Source organism: Zingiber officinale, chromosome 3A (assembly GCF_018446385.1).
Source record: "Zingiber officinale cultivar Zhangliang chromosome 3A, Zo_v1.1, whole genome shotgun sequence".
Taxonomy (NCBI): domain Eukaryota; kingdom Viridiplantae; phylum Streptophyta; class Magnoliopsida; order Zingiberales; family Zingiberaceae; genus Zingiber; species Zingiber officinale.
In genome coordinates, this window is record NC_055990.1 from 7,560,092 (window position 1) to 7,585,673 (window position 25,582).

Below are 25,582 nucleotides of genomic sequence, written 5' to 3' on the forward strand. Positions count from 1 at the left end.
AATGTGTTTTGCAGTTCAAAATTTTCCACCAAACAAGATTAAGTGTAAGACAAGTCACCTCGAATTTGACGGTTCCCTTCCTCACATCAATGTTTTCGGTGTAGACCTCTGAATTCCACTTCTCCTTCCAGTAGAACTTGGAAGCGATCTCCGACCAAAATCTAGCTGGATCCTCTATCGATTTCTTGCACATGTTCCGATATTGAAGATACGTGATATTAATGCGGAGAAAAAAAAAGCAAAACAAGTTTATCCAAGAAACTAAACAACGTTCCATTTTAAAGTTTTCGCATTCTTCCGAATCGGACAAAAAAGCACACAACTAGTTCTGTACAATAACAAATATCACAATCTCCAAGTTTCCACAAAAGAATAAAACTTACGTAGACCTAAACAAAACCAAAACATACTTACAAAAACAACAGAATGTCTAACAAAGGAGGAACCTTCAAGCCCATAAAATGGGATTCGCCCAAGAAAGCTCGAACCGAAGAATTCAAGTATAAGCAGCACGCACCTGTTCGGTAGAGGAGACGAGGGTCTGGCTGGAAAATTCTTGTGAGGGGAAGACAAGGTCATTCTCCTCGGATTCTAGGGGCTCACTGAGGATGACGACGTTAAGGTGTGAGATTCAACCAGCGCCCGAGGGGTGCAGGGACATGGATTCCACGTGCCGGAGGCGGTTGGAGAACGCGACGCCCACCTTCAGAGATGCCACCGCCGCCGCCTCATCGATCGTCATCACACACTGATGTGCGTAGATTATATACTCTTTTATGCATGTTTTTACGCACATTTACATACTTTGAGCATGCTTGATCTATGCATTTTTATACTTCCAGCTTTCCTTTTAGCATGTTTACTCTTTTGGTTCGGAGATCTGCTTTTTGTGCATTTTCTGTACGCAGGAGTCGAAATTGGTGAAGATTATGCGTCCTTGGAAAAGCTTGGAGGAAACAAAGGGAGAAAGCACCAGGCCGTGTACCTCACACGGCCCTGCACTGGTATGGAGCTCGGGCCGTGTGGAGCTTGGCACAAATAGAATCCTTACATGGCCATGTGGATCTACTCGGCCGTGTGAGGTTTCCAGAGACCAAGCAGGCTGTGGCAGTATGCACCACACGGCCGTGTAGCATTTCCAGAGGACAGAATGGTTCTGGCCGTGCGGATCTACACGGCCGTGCTTGGTCACTTTAAAGAGAAGAGGGCTAGGCCGTGTGAGTCACACGACCGTGCAGTTTTGGCAGAGAAGGAACTGGACATGGCCGTGTGAATATCACACGGCCGTGTCATGGGGCCGTGTGGCGCCCGAATTCCTCCTCTATTTAAACCCTCCTTCATGAATTGGGAGGGGATCTCTCCCCTTTTGGGAGAAGGCAAGATTTGGTGGTTTCCTCCCATTCTTGGGAGGATTTCTGGGCGATTCAAGGGGAGTTCTTGACGATTTCGACTCCGGAGCGAGGGATTGGATCCGAAGACGAGGCTTCTTCGTAGATAAGTTTTCTCTTTTCCCCTTTTTCTTGTTTTCTTGGATTGGGGATTGGAGAAATGCTTGTAATCTCTATTTCTTTGGGTATTCTTCCTCGATTCATGGAGTAGATCTTGTATTCTAGGATTAAGGGAGTATTTGTATGATGGATTGATGTAATCTCTTATGGATTTGCCATTTTCTTGTTTCAATGACATTGTCTTGCTTGTATTAATTAGATATTGAATGATTAATGGTGATTTGTGCTTAATTCTCATTCTTGATTGATTGTTTGGATTTCTTGTGGACTTTGTAAAGATAAACTCTCACTCGATCATCCGAGGGATCCACGTGACAGGTGCAAGCCCGTGTAAGGACGTTTGAGAGATAATCTTGAAGAGGAAATAGGAATATTCAAGAAAGTAGGATGGATCTTGGATTAGTTTCTTGTATCTAGATAGATTAATAAGTTGTGGGCTTCTATGTTGATATCCGAGGAAGGCATAGTAATAGGTGCGCTTCTGTGTAAGGACAACGTAGGTTCGTGTCTAATTGATCATATTTAGATACATTTCTCAGTCCTTAGCCGGTTATCTATTGCAAGAGAGAACCGGCAACTTTCTACATGTGTTTGGCAATTGAGGGATAAGAATTGGTGAACCATTTACATTCAAGAAATCTTACAAAGAAACCAAAACTCCTAGAATCTCCTTTTATCATAACCCAAAACACTTAATTCTTGTTTGTTGATCTTTAATATTAGATTTGTTTACCTTCACTTTGCATTTGAAACAATTGGATAGTTGTTTAGCTAATTCGCTTTGAGACATTTCTAGTGCTTATTCCAGTCCCTGTGGATACGATAATCTTTTATATTACTTGCGACATTTCCATACACTTGCGGAGCGTAACAAGTTTTTGGTGCCGTTGCCGGGGACTGCGCTATAACATTAGGAATTATCAATTGAGTTAGACTAAACATAACATTTGTTTTCTTTTCATATTGCATAGTTGTAACTAATCATTAGATTTCTGTTTTTGCTTTCTTGTATAACTCTTACTTCTTGTTAATTTTTTTTGTACAAATTCAATTCTGCATTTTTTGATTCTTTTATTTTTCTTTTTTCTATTGAATTGTCATTTGCTATCTTGTTCTTGTGTATGCGAAGATCTAACTTTGCAGGGGAATTCTTTCCTTTTGACCCCGAGATTGACAGAACTTTCCATAAAAGAAGAATTCTGCAAAGGCAAATTGAAGAACAAGAACATTTGACCATGGCGAATAGACCGCTCAAGGATTATGCAGCACCTTATGCAAGAGGTTTTCGATCTAGTATTTCAAGACCCCCAGTGGAAGCTAATAACTTTGAGATCAAACCCGCAATTATATCTATGGTGCAGCAGAACCAATTTGGTGGAGGACCTCATGAAGACCCCAATCAACACTTAGAGGTCTTTTATGAAATATGTGGTACCATGAAAATGAATGGAGTTCCTTCAGAAGCAGTTAGATTATTATTATTTGGGTTTTCTTTAAGAGATAGGGCAAAGCAATGGCTGAATTCTTTGGCCCCTAATAGCATCACCACTTGGGAGCAGTGTGAGCAACAGTTTCTTGATAAATTCTATCCACCAAGCAAAACAGCTCATATGAGGAATTTAATTGCAAGCTTCAAGCAAACTGACTCAGAATCTCTTTTTGAAGCATGGGATAGATATAATAGTATGCTCAGACAATGCCCACATCATGGGTTGGAAAGATGGTTAGTGTTGCACACTTTTTATAATGGTATCAACTATCATACCAAAGTGTCCCTTGATTCAACTGCTGGAGGGGCACTTATGAATAAAAGTTTAGATGAAGCTGAAGAAATTATTGACAGTGTAGCACAAAATCATCATCAATGGGCAAATGAAAGAAGTGGTGGCTATCCTTCTGTAAACCCAACAATTAAAGCATCAGGGAAGTTTGATGTAGATGCAGTCACTCTTTTGTCTGTAAAATTGGACGCTCTTACAAAGAAATTTGAGAATATGGGGACTAGTGCTAATATGGTCAATGCTATTAGTACATCTTGTGAAGTATGTGGGAGTTTAGAGCACTCAAATGACTCATGTCCATTGGGAGCTATCACTGTATAAATTAATCAATTGGAACAATGTGATGCGATCATGAGTTACAATCAAAGGCAGAACAACCCATACTCAAATACTTATAACCCTGGATGGAAGAGCCATCCCAATTTTTCTTATAGAAATAATCAAGATCAAGGACCATCTATGGGGGCAAGACCAAATTTTCAAGCTGGGCAACAAAATTTTCAACATCTATCTTCTCAAGGCTTACCAAAGTCAAATATTGAAAAGATGCTTGAAGAAATTATCTCAAGTCAGAATGAAAGAAGCAAGATTTAGCAAAGCTCATTCAGAGAATGGATAATTCTGAAAAGCATCAAAAGATCCAGGATAGTCAAATTGCCCAACTAGCTTCCTCATCATCCAGAGCACCAGGACAACTTCCAGGAAAACCTGATGTGAATCCTATGGAGCATTGCAATAGAATTGAGCTTAGGAGCGGACGAACCTTGGGAGACTCCCAAGTGACTGCTCAAAAAGGGATACAAAAAGAAGAAGAGCTCTCTCCTCTTATACAAAATCAGATTCAAGCTAATGAGGAGAGTACCATTGAGGTTGAAGAGACTCTTCCACTAAACCATCAGAGCAAAGCTGTCCCTTTTCCTCAGAGACTTACAATGCTCAAGAAAGATGAAGAATTTGGCAAGTTTTTAGAAAAAGTTAAGGAAATATGTGTAGAGGTACCTCTTATTGATGCTATTCTTCAAATGCCTAGATTTGCCAAATTCCTGAAGGATCTCATGTCAAACAAGAGAAGAAGAGGAGAGGTTGAGACCATTGCGCTTAGTGAGGAATGTAGTGCTATTTTGGAGAAGAACACTTCCCCAAAACTAAAGGACCCAGGGAGCTTTTATATTCCTTGCAACATAGGAAAAGAATTTTTTGAAAAAGCTTTTTGTGATTTGGGGGCAAGTGTTAGCCTCATTCCCTATTCAATTTGTAATAAATTAGGTCTCAAAAACATTAAACTTACTACTATGGCACTTCAACTTGCCGATCATTCCTGCAGGTACCCTTTGGGTATTATAGAAGATGTGCCAGTAGAGGTGGATGGGAATGTTATTCCCACAGATTTTGTTGTTTTGGACATGGAAGAGGACCCTAGGATTCCTATCATATTAGGAAGACCTTTCCTTGTTACAGCTGGAGCTATAATTGATGTCAAAAATCATAAACTTTCTTTGGTAATTGGTAAGGAAAGGTTGGAATATGATTTATCTAATATCTCTAACCATGTCTCGTCTCTTTTAAATGCTTGTAGCAGGACAAGCATTTATAAACTTGAGGAATGGAATTTCCATCCTCATGGAAGGCCACCAAACGAAGGAGAAAATATGGTGGAAGATGTTGGGAGAAGATCTCCCAACAAAAACGAAAAATATATCTGTCCTCCAAGGGCGAGGAAAAGAAGTGAATGATCGAGTTTGGTCGAGCTAAAGACCTTAAACGAGCGTTTCTTGGGAGGCAACCCAAGGGTTCTTTTAGTTAGTTTTGATTTGTATTTTAATTTCTTTTAGTTTGATGCATTCTTTTGATTTTTGTTTTCAGGTTAGGAGTAAAACAGAGCTCGGCTGTGTGCTATACACGGCCAACCAAAGGTAGCAGAGAAGGGAAATGCTTGGGCCGTGTCATCCAGACACGGCCGTGTAGGATCTCCTGAGGAGAAAAAGGTCTAGGCCGTGTCTCAAACACGGCCGTGTAAAGAATTCAGAGGAGAAAGATAGAGAGACCGTGTCCCAGACACGGCCCGTGTCTGGAATCCAGAGAAGAAAAAGAAGGGGGCCGTGTCCCAGACACGACCGTGCGAGGAATCTAGAGAAGGAAGAGGGGAAGGCCATGTGGATCTACACGGCCCGTGTTGGAGAGTTGTTGAAATCTGCTTTCTACTTTACACTACCAGATTTTGGCCGTGTTCCGCACACCCCCAATTCTCCAAAGCATCTCTTTCTCTCCCAATCTCTTAAAAACTCCTTTCTAATCTCTCAAGATCTCTTAGATCCGGATTCTCCTCCTCTCTAAGACTTGAACTTTTTGTTCTCCTAACCTAAGATCTTTGCTCTTTGAAGTTTTGTTCTTTGAGTTTCATTTTTTTTTCAACCCTAGATAATTCTTCCCCTATCTTAACTCATCAAGATGTCCAACATTTTGAAAAAACTTCGTAAAGGAAGTGGTGGATCCAATGGAGACAAAGAGAAGGAGCCATCAAGGGACAAAGGAAAACAACCAGTGAAGGGCAAAGGCAAAAGGACATCACGCAGCGAAGGTAATGACAATGAATTTAATATTGAGTTTAGAAATGATGATCAAGTAACTAGATTTGCAATTCTTGTCAATAGAAAGATAGTGTGTACTAGATATATGGACCCAACTGTTCTTGATATGCTTGGAATTAGGGAAGATGTAGATTTAATGATTGGGTTTTTGGATTGGAGTGATATTATGTACACACATTTGCCTACATATCCTCGTCTTGTTTTGGAATTTTTAAGTTCATTGGATGTCCATTTTAATAATGAAGATGATTATTTTAGAAAAATTTCATTTAGACTAATGAATCAAGAATTTATATGGGTATTTAGTGACTTTAATTCTTGTTTTGGATTAACCACCGGTAGCCCTCGTAGGTTTGATTCAAGGTTTAATTGGAATCATTTTTGGAATGCAATAACTGGGTTAGATCAACCTTATGAGCCTTCAAGAGCTAAAGCCTCCAATATGCAAAACCCCATCTTTAGGTACCTACATAGAGTCATGAGTAAAACTATTTTTGGTAGGGGAGAGAGTGATGGGGTGGTTAAAAAAATAGAGCTTTATGCCTTATGGGCTATGCTTTATAAGGTTGAATTTGATTCTGGTTTTCATTTTGTTCAAACCTTATTAAGATCTGCTAGGGCATCATCGGGATCAATTGTTTTTGGTGGTTTGATTACCCGAATAGCTTATAATTTAAATCTTGATGTTGATGGGTTGGAAATAATTCATGGTAATGACATGATTGACATTGATGCATGTCTTGCTATGAAAATGATCGTTCGGGATAAGAATGGTTTCGCGTTTCCTAGGAGGAGTGGTTCTCCTTTACCCCTTCCTTTTCCTGAACGAACTACTATTCGTAACCCGGCTAATTGGGTAATTTCTGAGTTAGATTTTGAGGATAACCCTTCTATACCTGGAGACACTGAGCCACATCATGAGCCCTCGTTATCTGGACGCCCGCAACCTTCTAGTTTTATGGAGCCTGTTAGGCATTCTTTTGCATATGGCACGGGATCTTCTCGGTTTGATTTTTCAGATTTTCATACGTCCCTAGAATCACTTCATGAGAAGCAAGATGCCCAACAGAAAATGTTGGAGGGGCGCTTCTCTTTATCTGATGATCAGTTTAGGGAGGTACAAAATCATTTTCAGTTTACGAGGAATTTTCAAGGTCAAGTGGCTGAGTTTGTGCAGGATTATGATACTGATCAGGCTAGGATGAGAGATTTTATGCAGAGCATGATGGTTACTAGCCAACAAGTAGATTCTTTATATGAGTATCATAGATCCTTGGGTGAGATTCCAGGTTTTCCTAGTTTTCCTATTGGTCATCCACGTCGTAGACCTCCTTTCCCTCGTCCACCTCCACCTCCTCCACCATATTGATTTCATCGGGACGATGAAAAGTTTAAGTCTGGTGGGGATGTCATGTACTGTTTAGTTTGGTTTTCAGTTTTTAGTTCTTGTTAGTTTTTCATGTTGGTTCTTATTTTCATTGCTTGTTGCTTTATTTTGCTTGTTTTTGAAATAATCATGGCAAAAAAAATTTTGAGAACATCAAATCTTCACTTATATGCTTTCTTGGATTCAATTGAAATGTTAGCACGATTATTGTCTTGATTCATGATGTTCGAATGATGCTAGTAGTAAACTTTTTGTAGTTCTTTTCTCTATCTTGGGAAGCATTAATAAGCTAAGAATCTTATGGTGATGAGTTTTAGTTTTGGTTCAACCTTAAGAATTTTATCTTCACTACACTTTTGCTTGATGCTTGAATAGTTGATGTCATTGAAATAGTCATGATTCATCTTGTTTGCTTAGTACTTGGTTTCCATGGTGATTTCTCAACTTTCATTTTGGTTACTGGATGAGGTTCAAATCATTAAAGCTCATTTGGAAAAATCAAAATATCCCAACATGTGTGCTAAAAGTACATTTGTGAATAAGTTTTGCACAATGCAAACACTTATAAAAAAAAAATAAAAAAAATAAGGGATATAAAAAACAGTTGTCATGAGTGGAATCTAGCAAGTTACCCCTTTGAGACCGAGTTAGGTTACTGGGGAAATGACTGCTTAGCTTCCCTTGAGATTGAGCACACCTTTGAGACCTTGGGTTAGTTGAGAAATATGAACCAAGTGAATGGTGAGTAAGTACCTATCACTAGTTACTTGTCTTTCACTGGAAACACTAGGAATACAAATTTGATGACGACTTGACTAGGACATGGATTGAAACTTGAAGGGTGTTGAGTTACTTTTACACTGTGCACAAGATTCTTATGCTTGAACCATACTTTACCTGTTTTCATGATCATGCTTGTTAATGAAACTTTTTGATAGAGTTAGGAAAGTTGCACTTGGTTTTATGAACGTGTTGTAGAACATATGAATTTAGACTGCAGCATTTTGCTTGAGGACAAGCAAAGGTTTAAGTCTGGGGGTGTGATGTGCGTAGATTATATACTCTTTTATGCATGTTTTTACGCACATTTACATACTTTTAGCATGCTTGATCTATGCATTTTTATACTTCCAGCTTTCCTTTTAGCATGTTTACTCTTTTGGTTCGGAGATATGGTTTTTGTGCATTTTCTGTACGCAGGAGTCGAAATTGGTGAAGATTATGCGTCCTTGGGAAAGCTTGGAGGAAACAAAGGGAGAAAGCACCAGGCCGTGTACCTCACACGGCCCTGCACTGGTATGGAGCTCGGGCCGTGTGGAGCTTGGCACAAATAGAAGAGGAAGATGACATGGCCGTGTGAACCTCACACGGCCGTGTCAAGATTTGAAGCCAACCAGAGCAGAATCCTTACATGGCCATGTGGATCTACTCGGCCGTGTGAGGTTTCCAGAGACCAAGCAGGCTGTGGCAGTGTGCACCACACGACCGTGTAGCATTTCCAGAGGACAGAATGGTTCTGGCCGTGTGGATCTACACGGCCGTGCTTGGTCGCTTTAAAGAGAAGAGGGTTAGGCCGTGTGAGTCATACGGCCGTGCAGTTTTGGCAGAGAAGGAACTGGACATGGCCGTGTGAATATCACACGGCCGTGTCGTGGGGCGCTCTCCCCTTTTGGGAGAAGGCAAGATTTGGTGGTTTCCTCCCATTCTTGGGAGGATTTCTGGGCGATTCAAGGGGAGTTCTTGACGATTTCGACTCCGGAGCGAGGGATTGGATCCGAAGACGAGACTTCTTCGTAGATAAGTTTTCTCTTTTCCCCTTTTTCTTGTTTTCTTGGATTGGGGATTGGAGAAATGCTTGTAATCTCTATTTCTTTGGGTATTCTTCCTCGATTCATGGAGTAGATCTTGTATTCTAGGATTAAGGGAGTATTTGTATGATGGATTGATGTAATCTCTTATGGATTTGCCATTTTCTTGTTTCAATGACATTGTCTTGCTTGTATTAATTAGATATTGAATGATTAATGGTGATTTGTGCTTAATTCTCATTCTTGATTGATTGTTTGGATTTCTTGTGGATTTTGTAAAGATAAACTCTCACTCGATCATCCGAGGGATCCACGTGACAGGTGCAAGCCCGTGTAAGGACGTTTGAGAGATAATCTTGAAGAGGAAATAGGAATATTCAAGAAAGTAGGATGGATCTTGGATTAGTTTCTTGTATCTAGATAGATTAATAAGTTGTGGGCTTCTATGTTGATATCCGAGGAAGGCATAATAATAGGTGCGCTTCTGTGTAAGGACAACGTAGGTTCGTGTCTAATTGATCATATTTAGATACATTTCTCAGTCCTTAGCCGGTTATCTATTGCAAGAGAGAACCGGTAACTTTCTACATGTGTTTGGCAATTGAGGGATAAGAATTGGTGAACCATTTACATTCAAGAAATCTTACAAAGAAACCGAAACTCCTAGAATCTCCTTTTATCATAACCCAAAACACTTAATTCTTGTTTGTTGATCTTTAATATTAGATTTGTTTACCTTCACTTTGCATTTGAAACAATTGGATAGTTGTTTAGCTAATTCGCTTTGAGACATTTCTAGTGCTTATTCCAGTCCCTGTGGATACGATAATCTTTTATATTACTTGCGACATTTCTGTACACTTGCGGAACGTAACACACACCGATCGTGACACCCTCCAGAAGAGGAAGAAGATCGATGAGGAGGGAAGAGGTTTTGGCGAAGAGGGACTGAGCACAAGCAAGGAGAGGAGTCACCACTGAGATCTGAGACGCTCTAAGCCCTTCGCATCCTCTTCCAGGATGAAGAAGAGGAGACAACAAAAGAAACGCAGATTCATTCCACCTTCCTCTTACATGATGAAGAAGAGCTTGTCGGGGAAGTTGGGGGGATTCTGGTGGCAGCGAGGTGGTGGTAGAGGGGGGAATGCTTAGGGATCGAGAAGAGATCAAGAAAGAAAAATGCGAAGTAGGTGAAGAGATCGTAGGTTGGACAGAAATGTTTAGGGATCGAGAAGGTAAAGGGACGGAATGCGGCGACAAAAAAATTCGGAGAGAGGGAAAGAAAAAACACAGCGATAAAAAATTACAAAGGGGAAAAACTGGAGAAAGAAAAAAAATAAAGGTATTCAACAACACTTAATAGACAACGGTTTTCAAAAACCGTTGTCGTAATCCCAAAAAAGCGCACATAGATAACATTTTTCAAAAACTATTGTCGTAACCTTTAAAAACCATTATCGTTGCCCCAAAAAAGCATAAATAGATAACAGTTTTTAAAAATAGTTGTCATAGGATAAAAAAATTGCTAAAAGATAACGATTTTTGTTAAAATCGTTGTTAAAAGGTAAATAAATAATGATTTGGTATAAATCCGTTATCATTTGAGTGTTGTTTAATGAAGATTTTCTTGTAGTGAGAGACTGATTAGATGAACCACGGAGCTAAGCGAGTATGATATACAATATCAGCCTTGAATGATTATCAAGGCTAAAACCCTAGCTAATTCTTGACTGAAGTTCACAATCCAGAATTGGAGGATATTTGGAGAATATATGTAGATGGATAATCTATTCGATATAGCAGTAGAGTGGGAGTCTTATTAATATCTCTCTAAGAAGATGTGATGTAATTGTTCGTTCGGCTGAATTATAAAGCATCCAATAACAAAGCTAAATATGAAACTTTGCTAGTCGGGCTCCAAGTGGCAAAACACGTGGGAGCAACTCGAGTGGTCATTCACTCAAATTCGCAACTCGAGGCTCAATAATTGGCTAGAAATTTTGTAGTTAATGGCGAGCAGTTTAAAGTGTACATAAAAGCATATAAGAAGTTATAAGTGTTGGTGCAATATCCCCTAGGTCAGGTTGACCAAGTTAACTGAGCTTGAGTTGGCTCAAGCTTGAGTCTTAATGTTTGGATTTTGATGTTTGAAAATACACGGAGATTGCAGACTCTAGTTAAGGTTGGCCAGGTTGATGTGATGAAGAGTCAAGTAGGTCAAGGAGGACCGGATACTTGACTGGGTTAGGCAAGGGAAAATCCTGGTGAGTAAAGTCAGGTGAAAGACCTAGTGAGTGAAGCTAGGCAGTTGGAAGTCCTGGTGAGTGAAGCCAGGCAGCTGGGAAAGTCCTGGTGAGTGAAGTCAGGTAGGTAGAAGTCCTGGTGAGTGAAGTCAGGCAGGTGAAAGTCCTTATGAGTGAAGCCAGGCAGCGGAAAGTCTCGGTGAGTGAAGCCGGGCAATGGAAAGACCTGGTGAGTGAAGCCCGACACGAGGAAATCCAGATGGGTCAAGGGTGACCAGACATCTGGTGGAACAAAGTTCAAGTGGGTCAATGAGGACTGGACACTTGGCACGAGGAGAAAGTCCAGATGGGTCAAAAGTTGACCGAACTCTTAGCGGTCGTAAGTCCAATAGGAAGTTGGCTTGGAACTAGGAAGTTCGGACGTAATAAACTTCTGAAAGCTATAACTTTTGACTCGGATATTGGAATGAGGTGATCTCAGATGTGAAATGAAGCTAATTTCAAGCTCTACACATTTTTTCTGCTTTCCAATCGATTGGCCAATCGATTGGGGGGTTCAATTGATTGGTCAATCGATTGATCGACGTGATTTTATGCAGAAAAGGTCTGGATTGATTGGGTAATCGATCAAAACTTCCCACATCGATTGGTCAATCGATTGGGAGAGTTTCTGAGTGAACAGTAAGCTTCTGAATCGATCAGTTGATTCATTGAAACCTCCAATCGATCGACCGATCGATTGGAGCATTGGAAATCGCTCGAGAAACCTTGAATCGATCGGGCAATCAATTCAGGGCGATTCTAGAGAGCACAGATGTGCTCTGGATCGATCGGCCGATCGATCCAAAGCCTCCCCAATCGATTGGGAGCAATCCAATCGATTAGGATTCGATCGTTGGAGCAGATAAAGACGTTGGCGAGACTTTTTCTCAACAGTTCTTCGATCCTCTTCGACACACGACTACTGTTACAGCTTAGGGTGATTTTCTCCACTCTCACCGCCAGATCTTGAAGGCTCTTGGAGGCACGTCCAAGTCAAGAGGCGAGTTACAACAAGAAGAAGAAGAAGCTAGAGTTTCATTGTAATCTTATAAGATTCACTTGTATTTTGCTTCTTTCTTTCTTATTATTGTATTGTGAGTTTGTAAGGCTTCTCCTCCTTTAGTAGTTATTGTAAAGGAGTGTTTTCATAGTGGAGGATGCGTGAGTGTGTGGATCCTTGGATTAGTCACCTCTTCTTGAGGTGGATACCAAGTAAATCCTTGCGTTAGCGTTGTAGTGTGTGTTTCTTGTATTTTCCGCTGCACATCATCATCAAGAAGCAAGCAACGACAAGCACGATATCGCGAAGAGCTATTCACCCCTCTAGCTATATTTTGATCCTAACAAGTGGTATCAGAGCGAGGTCGCTCTTCACCGAAATCATCACCGGAAGGGGTAATAAGGCTAGAGGGTGAAGAAGTTGGAGCAAATTCATCAAAGTCAAAGAATTTCAAGAGCTCAACTTCAAATGGAATTCGGAGATGGATTCAGATTCGACACAAGGGTGCATCCACCATATGTATCTACAAGCTTCGATTCTTGGAAATTAAGAATCAAAAATTTCCTTATGATGGAGATATAGCAATGGTTTGCTCTAATGGAAGGCTTCGAAGCTCCAAGAAATTCAAAAGGCAAGATCCTAAAGAAGATCAAATTCAAAGGAGTGAGGCAAATGACAAGGTAACCAAATTATTGGTTAATTTATTGCCAAGCAAAATTCTATACAAAATTAGAGAATTTGAAGATGCAAAAGACTTGTGGAGCAAATTGGCCAAACTTTATGAAGAACCCTCCACTACAACAAACCAAGAGAAATTCAAAGAGGGCAACTCATTGGAGTAAGACCAAGAGGAGGAGGATTCCGAGGTTGAGAGGTGATCAACACCGGAGGAAGAAGAAGAAGATCCATCCTCTATAGAGCACGAAGATAAAGGCAAAGGAGTGTACTCCTTATTTCATGTGCATGAGGATTCGAAAGTTGAGAGATGCTCAACATCCGAGGATAAAGAGGAAGAAGCCTTCACCTCTAGGATTGAGGGGGAGCGTGGACCATCATTGTCGGATCAAGAAGAAGCCTCTACATCCGGATCAAAAGGAGAAGAAGTCATCCCTACAAGCAAAGGTATAACAATTTCAATTGTAAATAACAAAAATCATATCATTTGTTTTGAGTGTAGGGAACATGGGCATTATAAGAGCAAGTGCCCCAAGTTGGCCAAGAAGAAGGGCCAAGTTGTATCAAAGGGTAAGGAGAAGCCCAAGGAGACCGCTCCTATAACAAAGAAGAGCAAGGAGCACATTGTGTGCTTCGTGTGTAACAAAAAAGGATATTTTTGGAACCAATGTCCAAAGGGAAAGAAGACGGTCAAAGTCAAAGGAGGAAACACAAGTCAAAGGGGAGCTTCCAAGGTAAAATGCAAGGTATCATTTATTGAACCTATTCCTTTGACTCATGGTAAAAAGCATGCTAGTTCAAGTTTTTATCATTTTAATGCTATTTACCATAAAAATAGGAAGCATGATAGCCTTAAAGAAAAATATATGACTCTTCATGCTAAGACTATCACACCTAGGTTTAGGAAGGCAAATAAAAATTTAGGCAAGAACTCTAAGGATTTTAATTATAAGCCTAGAAATAAAAATGCTCAAGGATTTAAGGAAAAATCAAAATCTAGGGATTTATGGGGAAAAAATCAAGTCTTAAGGTCAAGACTTGATAAAATGGAAAAGACCCTAAGAAGGATGGAAAATATACTAAAAGGGCAAAAAGAGCATAGTCTAGGTCTAGAAGCACAAAAGGCATCCAATGACCATAGAGGTTTGGGATACAAACCTAAGGCTAAGAAGGATGTAACTTCTTACCATAGAGTTCCATATAGCTATAGAACCAACTCTAGGTCTAAGGGTCAAGTCAAGGATACAAGGGAAGTTATCCCTAGGAGTATCTTTGCAACATCAAATGTGACTAAGACTTCTAAGAAGTCCAAGAAAGTCACTAAGAAGGTCACAAGGAAGGCAAACCCTAGAGTTGATCTAGAAAAGATGACCAAGGCTTCTAAGAAGCCTAACAAGATCATTAGGAAGGTATATAGGGAAGTTATCCCTAGTGAGTACCTAGAGCATTCAAGGAGCACCAATAGATTTTGGGTGCCTAGGAGCATTTTTTCTATCCCTTAGATAGGTTAAGGAGTGTCAACTCTGATTGGAAGGGTAGTTAACCCAACTTTGGTGAAGTTGACACTCGGAGAGCATTTTCAAGGTTATTGTTAACCTTTGAAAATAAATTGGATTATTGATTACTCTTTTGGAAGAGTATATGTGCCAAAAATTGAGGAATAGAACTTGATTTAAATTGGCACACTTGAGAAAAGGATAAGAAATGTCAATTTGGGATTTTGGCATTTTCTTAGGAAGTTAAGAGCGAGTTAGGCCTTAATATAAAATGATCACTCTTTTGGAAAGAGTAAATTATGCCAAACCTTGTGGAAATATGTTTAATTTTAATTGGCAAAAATTAATCAAAAGTTAAATAAATGCCAAGTTGGATTTTGGTATTTTATTGATGAAATGAGAGCAATCTAGGATTTAATTTTAAGTTAGCTAAAGTTTAAGGATACGTAGATAGATAATCTAGGTATTTTATTTATGCTAATTTGCCATGATTGTTTGCCTTTCATATGTCATGACATCATATGTATACATTCATGCTTTATTATGAAAAATATGAAAATACCATGTCATGTCATACATACATCATGTAGGTTTAGCAAATTTTCTTTTGAAAATTATTTATTTTGATGTATGTCATAACACATGATGCATTATTTTAATTCCTTGCAATTAAGGACTAATGACATTTACTAACAAGTAACATCCTAGGTGGATGTTCATAATTCAAAATGCCTAGATAGATATGCATGATCCCTAGTTTAGTACAAAATCAAACTTTACATCTCATAGAGAACTAGAAGGTGACTTGTATATGTTTTAGTGCACATTAGATACAAGTGAGATGTTAGAATGATGAACAAAACTCAAGATGCTGATTTAGTGCATTCTTTTGAGTTTTAGGTTCATCAAAACACATAGTTATGTGTTTTCCAATCATTAGGAAAGTTAATGTACAAGTCATGTGTATTGAGCCCAAAGAACATGGGTGTATATTGGTTTTGAAAATCATTTAAAAAATCTTTTGGAAAATCTTGGTGAAGGCTATCTTTTGATAGTAATCATCATTGAAAAGTTAGAGCCAAACTGGAAGAAAACACTAAAGTTTTTATAAGTTTTCAAGTTTGTGTCAATCTTTGAAAATAGGAAGTATTTTCATAGAAAACTATTTTTCTATGATAGTATATACTATAAGTAATGTCTACATGAATTTTCATTATTTTTAGAATTTTATAGAATTTCTAGGGCATTTCTGAAATTCGGTTGAAATTGTATTTCAGAATTTCAGAAACCCAATCGATCAGCCGATCGATTGACCTTGGTTCAATCGATTGGGACCCAACCCCGATCGATTGGGAATGCTGATTTTGGCTGGGAAATCTTAATTTCAGCATTTTAAACCATTTTTAGTCTAGGTAACCATTTTTAACCCATTGGAACACATTTGTATACATTTAGGGGGACTTTTTATGATGAAAACAAGGAGGAATTGGTTAAGGAAGACTAAGTAGAGGTTTAGGTTGAGGTTTGACTTCAATATTGAATTTTGAACCTCAAAACTTCTAAATTTAGGTTTCCTAAAGATTTAGGGATTCCAAGTCATTGTTGGTGCAATGATAGAAGTTACAGGCATGTCTTTAGGGGGAGTTACAATTTAAGGACATGAAAATTAATTTTTCATACACCTTAGAAGGTGGTTAACCTTCCTTAGCATAAATGCTCAAGGTTGAGCATTTAAACACAATGAAAAATGGATATCTTCATTATTTAGTGGTATATGCTCAAGGATGAGCATTAGATACAATGAAGGGTATGGGACCTTCATTGTGGTGTTGTGAACAATGAGTGAAGTTGTGAACAACGGTGGGTAACTCTTCTGGGGGAGAGTTTTTGATGTATGTCAATAGGAGAAGAATGTGGGGTTTAAGTTAGACCCTCATTCATGCTTTGACATGAAGAAGAAAGTTGAGGCTATGAGATTAGCCTAACTTAAAGGTATTGTCAAACATCAAAAAGGGGGAGATTGTTGGTGCAATATCTCCTAGGTCAGGTTGACCAGGTTGACTGAGCTTGAGTTGGCTCAAGCTTGAGTCTTAATGTTTGAATTTCGATGTTTGACAATACATGGAGATTGTAGACTCTGGTCAAGGTTGACCAGGTTGATGTGATGAAGAGTCAAGTAGGTCAAGGTGGACCAGATACTTGACTGGGTTAGGCAAGGGAAAATCCTAGTGAGTGAAGTCAGGTGAAAGACCTAGTGAGTGAAGTTAGATAGTTGGAAGTCCTGGTGAGTGAAACCAGACAGTCGGGAAAGTCCTGGTAAGTGAAGCCAGGCAGGTAGAAGTCCTGGTGAGTGAAGTCAGACAGGTAAAAGTCTTGGTGAGTGAAGCCAGGCAGTAGAAAGTCCCGGTGAGTGAAGCCAGGCAATGGAAAGACCTGGTGAGTGAAACCAGACACGAGAAAATCTAGATGGGTTAAGGGTGACCGGGCATCTGGTGGAACAAAGTCCAAGTGAGTCATAGAGAACTAGACACTTGGCACGAGGAGAAAGTTTAGATGGGTCAAAAGTTGACCGAACTCTTAGTGGTCATAAGTCCAATAGGGAGTTGGCTTGGAATTAGAAAGTTCGGACGTAGTAAACTTCCGAAGGCCATAACTTTTGACTCGGATATCGGAATGAGGTGATCTCAGATGCAAAATGAAACTAACTTCAAGTTCTACACAGCTTAGGGTGATTTTCTCCACTCTCACCACCAGATCTTGAAGATTCTTGGAGGCATGTACAAGTCAAGAGGTGAGTTACAACAACAAGAAGAAGAAACTAGGGTTTCATTGTAATCTTATAAGATTCACTTGTATTTTGCTTCTTTCTTTCTTATTGTTGTATTGTGAGCTTGTAAGGCTTCTCCGCCTTTGGTAGTTACCGTAAAGGAGTGTTTTCATAGTGGAGGATGCGTGAGTGTGTGGATCCTTGGATTAGTCACCTCTTCTTGAGGTGGATACCAAGTAAATCCTTGCGTTAGCGTTGTAGTGTGTGTTTCTTGTATTTTCCGTTGGGCATCATCATCAAGAAGCAAGCAACGACAAGTATGAGATCGTGAAGAGCTATTCACCCCCTCTCTAGCTATATTTCGATCCTAACAACAAGCTGGCTTCCTGGAGGTTACCCTACACAAGATTGTTCGAGTGGATAATCAGAAAGTGGATAAATTAAAAAAAAAAATGGTCAGTTTATTATCCACATGGATCCTAGACAAATCTGTGGCACAGACCCTGTTGATAGCCAAAATTGATCTGTAGGTAAACACAAAGGAGATGATCGATTGGCGGGCTCCTCTTATTTCCTATCTTCAGCAAGGAATCTTGTTGATCAATGTTGAGCATGCTTAGAATGTTAAAAGAAGGACCAATCGTTCCATCCTAATAAGAGATCATCTATACAAGCAAGCTTTTGCTCGCCTATTGCTCAAGTGCATTGGACTGGATGGAGTCGGCTATGTTCTGTAAGAAGTTCATCAAGGTTGCTGTAGTAGCCAAGCGAGGGCTAAACGCTGGTTTGGAAGATATTGCTGGTTAGGTACTTTTGGTCCACTCTATAGGCTAATGTCGCTCGGCTGGTGGTCACCTGCGCTTCCTATCAGAAGCATTGAAATATTCTCCACCAATCGACCTGAAGGGATATGTCCGATGCAGTGTGTGCTAAAATACATTTCGTAAACATGCACAGTGGAAAACTAAACGTAAATAAATCTAATTTATCACAACACACACACCACACACATACAAGATTGCACAGACAAGATCATAAAACAAAACAAAAACGAATAACAATTATTCTAGGTATACCTTATGGATGACCTGTAACGAGAAGGGCATCAACCGTAGCGTTGTTATCGAACATCACCTCTATTCCTATCCACGCCAAGCTCTTCAAGACAACTCCTTGAGTATAAGCATCTCTTTCAGAAGTTACTAGCCACGAGTGAAGAAGAGGGATCAAGAGGAAGAAGAGGAAGCAAAACAAGGAAGAGTTTCCTTGTTTTGGTGGCTCACAATAACAAGGAGAAGCCTCTCCTTGTTGGCGGCGGGAGAGAGAGAGGGGGAGAGAGAAGAGAAGAAAATTGGGTTAGGGGTTTCCAAAAACCCTTACAAGCCAATAATGATCTCATGTGTTATTTTCTCTTCTAACCATATCTTTATATAACCCTCATTAATGAGTTGGATTAAAAGCCTAAATCCAATCCATTATCACTTAACCAAAAATTAGTCCATTAACCTCTTGGTTTGGTTCACAACTAAATCGAGTTTGTTCATGATAAATCTAATTTGGTCTAACTCTTCTATTAGTGATGGGGCCTATCTACACTTCTACTCCGACAAATATTTCCATGTTTATCTTCTGTATGGTCCAACCAAATATTTATCTTTTGATCTAAGAATCCTATTCTTTAACTTATTTTATGTCTTTTAAAGACTCGTTGTGCATGTGACCCAATAGGTTCCTGGTTTATCTTGGCCGCCCATAATTAACTGCTTAATTATGGAACGATCATGAGTGACACCTATTAGTACATCATGATCCCCAATTAGTTAGAAAATCATAGTTGATTTCAGAATTACTTCTAAACCCTTCAACAACTACAGTGAGTCGTGTCTCGTTTCTTTCACTCGTCTTATACCCACTTGGTTCAAGACATGGTTTATGTGTCTATCCCCACTAGACTGACTACGTCACAACTAGCCCAAGTAATACTTCTTCATTCTGCAAATTCAAATTACTCATACATGTGTTCAAGAGTCTCACACTCTTTACATATGATGCTTTGGCCAAAGACTTTGAGTAATAATTTAATGAGTGACCATAGGATATACGTCTCCTCGCAAGGAGCAGTGAATCCTTTGTGGGCTATCCAAACACCTTCGGGCACTTCGACTTATACCCAATCATATCGGGTCCACACCTCGATGAGATGCTTGCTTAAGATGTCAAAGTATAAGTCTCCATGACCGACTTGTATACCTCAAGTCAAAGGAAACTTGCACTCAAGCTATAGTAAGAACTTCACAGACATATCTATATATGTAGATAACCATATGACGTTTTATAGCGAGTCACTCCAATAAACTGGTTACCATAACTAGTATCCATGTTTAACTCTCGATATCCCAATGTCTCCAGTTAGTGAGAAAACAGCTGCTTGGGTGAACCAAAAAGTATAACTCGTGCTAGTCTTACAAAATTGATGATATCCGAATGTATTAATTCGACGACTAGGGAAATTCCAATATGTTCATAATTGCACATGTAGAGATAATCACTAGTTGTGATCCAATCACAACTCCTCTCATGCTATGAATTATATTGCGGACATTCAGTAAATGAGTTTAAGAGCTTCAAACATATAATATGCACTCAAATAATAAATCTATATTTATCCAATAAATGGTAAAACCGTAAGATGCTTTATCTTAGGACATCTCTCAAATTCTAACAGAGTCCTTAAAGACATCCTTGGTTTTTTTTCCCTTTTGATCATTAGAGAATAGACATTGTAGGCCCCTTTTCGACCACCCTCGCTCAAAAGAAGTTTACACTGGTAGCGGTAAACTATTTTTCTAAATGGGTGAAGGTGGAAGCTTTGGTTAGAACCACAGAGTATACGGTTATCAAGTTCCTATGGGTCAACATCCTATGCGAATTTAGAATCCCCCACAAGCTATCTCAGATAATGAGAGGCAATTCCAAAAGCACAAAATTCAATAATGGTGTAAAGGTTTTGACATTATCTAAGCTTTCACTTTAGTGATATACCATCAAAGTGTAAGTACCCCGAGATAGTTTTGATGTGGTGAGCCAAATTAAATTAGGTCATGTTTATTTTTTATACCTTGTGTCTAAGTGTGCATGAACTTAGGAGCACAGGAAGTCGAGCGAAAGACGCAGTTAGCGAGAAAGACGGCATGAGAGAGAACTGACGGGCTTGATGCATCCGAGGGACGAGACGCTGCAGAAGAGTACGCTTGCGGAAGAGAAAGAGGCATGTGGCGTTTCCGAGGGAGGAGAAGCCGGAGCGGAAGGTTACTCGACAAGGCTGGAAAATGGGTTCGGGTGAGCCCTATTCCAGATGGCCGAAATCACCCAGCAAGTGGAGCCGGAGCGGAAGACCCGGAACCAAGCGAGCGGAGCTGGAGGAGAAGTCCCAGATCGAAAAAGTCAATAGGAGTTGACTTCTTGGTTCAAGCGTTCGGAGCTGGTCCAGGTGCCCAGACAAAAAACTTATCAATTTACCAACTGTCGTGATCCGTTGCAACGCGAATAAAGTTTTATCCGTGTCTAAGCGCCTAGAACCCTTCTAAATGCCCTCGGCTAGTGCTATAAATACAACCATGATCCTAGTAGCTAGACATCACTTATATTCGAATCCATTTCTGTTCTACTACTTTGTTTGTATGCTTCCCACATTTGAAAGAGGCTTCTCTGCCTACGACGAAAGGAGAATTTGATTAGTGCTTCAAAGTCTTGGATTAATAATCTTCTCGATTGTAACCAAGTAAAATCGATAGCCTCTTTCTTTTTACTAGTTTATCAATTTCTTACATACAAATGTTTTATTATTTCAAAAGATCGAGAAAGATTTATTTTCTTTTTTTACAGGGCAATTCACCCCCCAGCCGGCCGCATGAGACCTAACAAGTGGTATCAAAGCCCGGTGATCCTGTCCGAATCAGGAGTCAAGGGACGCTGGGCACGTGGCGCTTCCTGCGGAATCCTCGAATGCTCCGGTGAACCTGCAACAAAACCGAGCCGGGAGGGGTGTCCCGGCGACGGTCCTCCGACGCTCAAGTCAGGCGAGGAATAACAAAAAGGTGGCTCCCAAACCAAGATTTCGCATACCTCTGGTGGAGAAATGGAGGCCTTATATAGACCTCTTGAGGAAACCTGGGTGCTCCAGTCAAAGCAACCACATGCCTTTGACCATGCTCAAGTATGGGTCTGTCAGAAGGGCCATGCCTGAATATGGATCTGTCAGGAAGACGTCCATGAGACCATACTGTTACTGCGCCAACCTTCCCATGATGTGACAGCAAGATCCTCCATCGTGCGATTTTGTGTGAGGCATAATCATCAGACATGCTCCTGCTAATATCCCAGATCTTGAGCCGAGCGCATGGGCCGCTCGGCCACCTTTTACCCTCGCCCATATTTCTGCCGAGCGGACTCCCGCTCGGCCTGAGCGTACTCCCGCTCGGCCCTTCGATCTCCGTGCCTTGGCGTCGGAAACTTAAGCCCTTGAATGGGTTAACTCTAGCTCTGCTCGGACCTACCCAGCTGCTCGGCTCGCTTAGTCAGCCTGCCCTCGGTCCTCAAGTTGAGACCCTTCAGGAAGTGGATCCCTCATTCTTACTGCCGGATCACTTGCCTTCCCTTCAAGTCTAGTCGAAGGAGGCAATGAGCCCGACTGACTGGACTATATGTGTCCGAGCGGGCGGTCGCCGCTCTTTCGTAGCTTTCAATATCACTGGGGCCGACCGGCCCTTCTGCCAGATTCAGCCGCTCGGCTCTTTATTTTGGTTGTCTTGTCGCTCCCTGTTGATGTTCACTTGTCTAGATCTCCTCGAAAATTGTGCAAATCCTCTCCATTAAGTGGGAGTATGCGCGACGTGGGCGCATTAATTACACTCGGTGACAGAGCGCCACGTGTCGATCCTTGTGTGGCGGCGACGTCACATACGATGGGATGCGCCCGTTTGAAATGGATGGCCCGATGGCGTCCTTGTTTCTCGTGACCTGGATCGGATGGTGGAGGCTAACCGGCCTCGGCTGTATAAAGCCTCCGTCCCTTTCTTGGCCGCCTATTCGCTCGCGCGTTGCCTTCTGTTTCATTCCGTTGCTGCGGCTTCCGGCGATCTAGTGTCTGGTTTTAGGCGGCGATCACCTCATCGGTGATTCTTTCCTCCCGTTTTCTTCCCGTGAGTCTTCTCCCTTCACTTATTAGGTCTTTCCTGCTCATTTCGCCCCTTTCCTTTCCCTTCCTTCGATTTCTTGCTATTTTTTTGCCTTTCCGAGATGGCAAGTTCCTCCGAACCCACTGCTAGCGTTACGGGCCCTTGGTACTTGACCATGGAGAGCCGATTCGATGAGGAGCACGCCCGGCGCCTCGTTCGGACATATGAGCTCCCTGATGACCACGAAATAATCATAGCCGACTCGACCGACCGGCCACATGACCCGCCGACCGGCTCTATTTGTTTCTTTTTAGACCAATTCTAGGGCGGCCTCAGATTTCCTACTCATCCCTTCATTTTGGAAGTTTGTAACTATTTCCGCATCCCGCTCGGCCAGCTTGTGCCGAATTCCTTTAGGTTGCTGAGCGGGATGGTCGTCCTCTTTAAGTTGCACAGTATCCCCCTCGACCCTAAGATATTCCATTTCTTCTTCTACCCCAAACAATCCGAACCAGGCACTTTTATCTTCCAAAGCAGAATAGGCTTTAAATTTTTTGATAACATGCTGACCTCCAACAAGCACTGGAAGGAGTTTTTCTTCTATCTTCGACTTCCCCATCGGCCAGCCTTCCGAACCCAATGGCAGACCGCTAACCCAGCCTATCTTCATGCGGCGAATTGGTTGGCCGGTCAGCGATACAAGATCGACAAATTGCTCTTGCAGGGGGTGCTATATATTTTCGGATTATCTCCCGTTCGGGCGAATCTTCCCTTCCGCATGAGTAAGGACTCTTTACTCTCTTAGTCTTTTTTGTCTAACTGATTTTAATTTCTTTCACTGCAGCTGACGTCATGTGGCGATCCAAGGCTACCACTCACTTGAAATTGAAGTCTGTAGAAATTGAATCGGCCACCAAGAAGGAGCTCGCCGCGCGGGGTTTAATCCCTAGCCGCCCGGCAGGTACAGGAGAGGGAGGGGCACAGTCCGCCCCTGAAGCAGAAGCTGCCTCGTCCGATTCGGCGGAAACGTCGAAGAGACCCGAACCCTCCGCCGACCCAGGAGGAGGGACCACAGGCGCCGATCGGCGTGACTTCGCCCGACCGCACGCCATCACAGATCGGGACCCCTATGGCGTCGCCACCGGCACAGCTTTCTGGTTCTCCTCCCCGGACTCGTCGTCGCCTGCGACGGTTCGGCGAAACTTCCACTATAGGGGAGTCTTCGGGCCAGGCTACTGCAGCTGCAGAAGCGGCGTCCGGCCATCCGATCATCAAGACCACCCTCCGATTCCCATCGGAGGAATATTTGCTATCCGCCGATCGGCCGTCGAGCCCTGTCCACGAAATAACCTTGACGGGTCCGCTCGCCAAGCTCTTCGAGGACGCCCAGATTCAGGCGGCCCTCATGACGCCCAAGCAGCTCGGTGATAACATTATTATTTCCCTTACAGCGCTGGGCTGAACAAATTGCCACTAGCCGTCGGCTAGCCGAGTTAGAGGGCCTTCTGGAAAAACTCCAAGTGTCGGAAGGTTCCACGTCCGAGCGGGAGAAACAGGCTCTTGAGGCCGAACAGAAGAAGGCTGCCGACCTGGCTGTTGAGGTAGCTCGGCTAGAGGGCTTGGTGAAGAAACGTGACAAAGAGGTGAAGCGCGCCGGTAGCCGGAAGAGGCAGGCGATCGCTGACCTGGACAGAATGAAAGTGGATGTCCATGCGCTAGGTCAGCGATCCAAGGATCTGGAGGCCCAGCTGAACGCCGAACGGGAGGTCCGTTCGGCCGAACGCACAAAGGCTGAAGCAAACTTGAAAGCCCTCCAAGATTCCTTAACTTGAAGGCCCTCAAAGAGCCGAGTCGCCTAGCTGCAGCGCGCCAAGAATACATCCGCTCAGAGCGATTTGGCGAAAAGTTTGGCGGCAACGTCTCCTCAACCTTCCTCGAGGCAGTCAAGGTCACCACAGCGTACTTCAAGAAGGGGGGGCATCTTCCTGCTGACCTTAGCATCCCATCTCCCGAACTGACGGCCATGCTCGACGGCATCCCGGACACCTTTTTTAATTTTGAGGATCCGGAGTGATGTGCGTTATTTAAGCACTTTTTTGTACTTCCTCCGCTCGGCGGATGTGAACTTTTTGTATGTGCCGTACGGCATAATTTTTCTTCTATGGAAACGTTCTCACTTCTTGTCCATAATATTCTCTGGTTTGCTTAACATCAAAGCTTGAAAAATTTTCGCCAGCCGTGCTCTTAAGCTTTCTCCCTCACGCGTCCGATCGGCTCGGCTCATATCCCGCTTGCGTGGAGTCAGCAGATGCCGAGTGTCGGAGGACCAACCTCCCTTCGGGCCTGACTGCTTTAATATTCATAGTTTCCGCAGTTTCTTACTCTGATATTCGTTCCGCTTGTTATATTTATAGCCGGTCGGCGCGGCTCTCGATTTTTAAAGCCGGTGCTCTCCGTCGGGTTTTATAGCCGATCGGCGCTTTGCGGTTTAACGTCTGGCTAGACGGCGCGGATGCCGGCTCGTCTCTCGATATTTATCGTCGGAGCTCGACGGCGGGGTTTTATAGCCGGTCTCGTCTCTATGGTTTAACGTCTGGGCTAGACGGCTCGTTCGCTCGGACTATTTATAGACGCCTCGTCTCTCGATATTTATCGTCGGAGCTCGACGGGCTTCCGCTAGGCGCGGCTCTACGGTTTAACGTCTGGCTAGACGGCGCGGACTATTTATAGGATCGTCTCTCGATATTTATCGCCGGAGCTCGACGGCGGTTTTATAGCCGGTCGGTCGGCTTTTTACGTCTGGGCTAGCGTCCGCCGGACTATTTATAGGCACGCTCCTCTCGATATTTATCGTCGGAGCTCGATGGCGCGGGTGAGGTCGACGGTCTTCCGCTCGGACTATTTATAGACGCCCGCTCGTCTCTCGATATTTATCGCTCGGCGGGTTTTATAGCCGGCTCGGCTCTGCTGTTTAACGTCTGGGCTAGACGGCTCGTCCGCTCGGACTATTTATAGACGCCCTCGTCTCGATATTTATCGGAGCTCGACGGCGCGGTTTTTATAGCCGGTCGGTAGCGGCTTTAACGTCTGGCTAACGGCGCTCGGACTAT

At 42.2% G+C, this 25,582-nt stretch overlaps 1 non-coding gene across 1 annotated transcript; it reads right to left on the minus strand.

Annotated features, from left to right (window-relative positions):
• Nucleotides 1–3,116: 3,116 nt before the first annotated feature.
• On the minus strand, nucleotides 3,117–3,222 carry LOC122054453. The gene has a single exon (XR_006132761.1). It is a non-coding gene; the product is annotated as a small nucleolar RNA R71 (small nucleolar RNA).
• Between the last annotated feature and the right edge of the window lie 22,360 nt (nucleotides 3,223–25,582).